This window comes from Sminthopsis crassicaudata, chromosome 2 (genome assembly GCF_048593235.1).
Source record: "Sminthopsis crassicaudata isolate SCR6 chromosome 2, ASM4859323v1, whole genome shotgun sequence".
NCBI classification, from domain to species: domain Eukaryota; kingdom Metazoa; phylum Chordata; class Mammalia; order Dasyuromorphia; family Dasyuridae; genus Sminthopsis; species Sminthopsis crassicaudata.
The window spans coordinates 248269360-248272751 of NC_133618.1; the positions used below are offsets into that span (position 1 = coordinate 248269360).

At 38.3% G+C, this 3392-nt stretch overlaps 1 pseudogene; it reads right to left on the reverse strand.

Moving 5' to 3' along the window:
* Positions 1–214: 214 nt before the first annotated feature.
* LOC141555680 (dnaJ homolog subfamily A member 2 pseudogene) lies at positions 215–2731 on the reverse strand (annotated as a pseudogene).
* Between the last annotated feature and the right edge of the window lie 661 nt (positions 2732–3392).

Consider the following 3392-nt stretch of genomic DNA (forward strand, 5'->3'; position numbering starts at 1 on the left):
TGGTTAGCCAGGCTAATGGATGGCATAACACATAATTCAATAGTTTGGCTTTGTTTTACCTCCTTTCCTATGTATCCCATTTACAGAAGCTATTAAATGATGTAATAGATAATTTGACTTCTACCTTTCCCCCCTCAAATCAGTGTGTTCAATGAACATCTATACGTGGGAGTAAAGGAAAGATCAAAGGGTAGTAGAAAGAACAGAAACATAATAACTTCAAAACACTTTTTACACCTTCATGTTATAGTTTTACCCGATTTCTCTTATACCAGCTTAACCTTCTTACTTTTCTAAAATACTAGTAACAATCATTGCTCCCCCAATTTCAAATACTCAACTGAAAGTGGAAGACAGATCATTATTAACTTACTTAACACTTATGAATACAGCACTGTAATAGGTTCTATATAGACATGGTTCTACTACTGATTTGCTGTAACCTTAGTTGAAGCCCTATAAAAAGGGAGTATAGAAAGGCATTAGCCTGGCCAGCATTGCTGGGAGGATCAAGACTTAGTGGTTATATAACTTAGATATCCTTGTTGGCTGACACACACTACAAAGTCTCATTTTTATTACCAATAAAGCCTGTTTCTACCAAAATCGAACTTTTGTCATTTGTAACTACAAAATGGGCAGGTGCTTAGAGCACAAAAACTTTTTACACCAATGGGTTTTTTAAAGGGCTGTTTAAGAAGCAGAACAAGATTTTTCCCCCTCTCAATGTGTGTGCATCCCTCTAAAAATGTGACACACGGGATTAATTTCCACCAACTATTTTTATTACTCAGTTCAGAAACTTTCACAAGATGGTAAAAAAAAAAATTAAAACCAAATCAAAACAAAATGAAAACCTCCCAAAACTTCACAACCACTTCCAATGTTGTTTTTCCATTGTTCCCACTCAGCTCCAAACCCATTGTGTGCAAAGCCCATTGACCATGCATCTAAATGATAGATACAGGCTATGAAATTCTTTATTCTATTTGTAGCAGCTTATGCAAGTGCAGCCAAATACAAAGCCTCAGGACAAATTGTACACAAACTTTACAATGTAGGAGTTGAATTTAAAATAGGAAACAAAATCTACACAAACTGTAAAAATCAAGCACGGATACCAGGTACTGAAACTTAGAACCCATGTGAAAGGGAATCTTTTCCTTTCAAGTGCTTTATTCTGCTAGAGAACAGTCAAAATGAAGATGTAAAGCTTTGTGGTTAGTTTAAATTATACACTCTCTGTAGATACTATAACCAATTTAAAGTTACACATACAGCAATAGATGTCCATCAGTTCATCTGGATTGCTTAGACAATCCAGCTAGATCGGTGAAAACAAATCAGGCAAAACTGGAAAGATATTTCCTCTTGTGCAACTTCTTCTTCTTCTTCTTTTTTTTTTTTTTTAAAGCAATGTTTACTGGTGGGCACACTGTACTCCAGGTCCATGATGGCTACTTTCCTCATCAGAGCTGTCATTATAAGCCTCCCTCCTCTGACCACCGGCAGAGCCTCGAGTACTATCAAATTCCTGAAGATCTACCTCTTCTGTGTCACCAATCACACTAGGAACTTCAGGTCTAGCTGGAAGGAGGTCTTCAAGTTCAGAAAGTTTCTCTGGGCTAATCCAGTTGTTTTCAGGAAATTGTACATCAAACTTTATGTAAAGATCACCTTTTTCAAAGGGATTACGATACTGTGGCATTCCTTCTCCTCGAACTACACGGACACAGCCTGGTTCAATTACTTTGCCAGGTGGATATTTCACCACAATCTGACGGGCATCTAGGTGCTTAAACGTGAACTGAAATCCACATAGTGCTTCAACAAGTCCTATCTTGTGTGTCATATGTAAGTCATTTCCATCTCTCTGAAATACCTCATGCTCCTTCTCTTGTAGCAAAAGAACAATGTCTCCAGGTTCCACTCCTGGGGCCTGGTCTGCTTCCCCAGTAAATGTAATTCTCTGTCCATGTTTCATTCCTTTATCTACATGGACCTCAAGAATTTTCACTTCTTTTATCACCTTCTTTCCTTCACATTTTTTACAACGATCTTTCTCATTAATTACTTCTCCTTCTCCATTACAATCAGAGCACACAGATTGCATCTGCTGTACCATCCCAGGAGCCAGCTGTCTTATCATTATTCGCACACCTCGACCTCGACATGCACTACATTTCTGAACAGCTCCCGTCTTGCCACCTTGGCCATTACATGCATTACAAAGAACATTTTTGCTAAGCTGTAGTTTGGTGGTCTTGCCATTATAAAGATCTTCTAAGGACACCTTGAGTGGATGCATCATGTCCTCACCTCTTCTTCTACCATTTCGACTTCTATTTTGATTACCCATAAAACTGAACAATCCTCCACCAAAAATGTGAGAAAAAATGTCATCCATGCCACTGCCTCCACCACTACCTTCTCGAAGGCCTTGCTCTCCATACCGATCATATAACTCCCGTTTCTCAGGGTTTGATAAAACTTCATATGCGAAACTGATTTCTTTGAATTTGTCCCCAGCATTTGGATTCTTATCAGGGTGGTATTCCTTGGCCAACTTTCTATAAGCCTTCTTCAGCTCGTTCTCGCTGGCGCCTGGAGGAACCCCGAGGATGTCGTAGAGCTTTGTATCGGCCACGTTCGCCATCGCGGGGCAGAGGGCGGGAGACTGCAGAAAGCGGCGGCGAACCCGGGCCCTCGAGCGGCAGCAGCGGTGGCGGCTGAGGAGCACAAATGGTAGGTTCTTAAAGAATGCCTTATATGCCCTTAATCAAAATTTATTCCAACAAGAATGACTTAAATCTGCCTTTCAACCATGTCATAATTTTCATGCTGATCTCAAAAATCAATTTGTTTTGTTTAGAATTTGGCTCTAATACATTAGTTACAGTATCTATGTGGTCACGAAGAGTCAAAACTTGTTTAATTTTTTAAGGGAACAGTTAACAATCAAAAAATGATACAGCAATCATTTATTGACCATTAGTTATTTATAAGCTACTGTGTTAGGTACTGAAAATATAGAAATATGTTTCTAAATAGATCCTGCTCACAAGGAGCTTATAATCTCTTGGGGAAAATATAGTCAATGATTATATATAGGAATATGAATTTATTCATTCAAGGACGGAAAAAAAAAAAACTAAGCAGGAACAAAATTGCTCAGAATGTACTTCCTGCTACTAATTATTATAATCTAGAAAGAAAAGCATGGACTCAATTGACATAGCATATATTTTCTTTGATGGATCTGTGATTTTCATAGTTTGAAATTAATGTACTATATCTTATACAGCCCTTTGGTGTCATGAATCCATCATAGGGGATCAGTTTACTGAAACTTTTAAGGCAGAACAGAATGGAGAAGTTTCTTGCTCTAGATG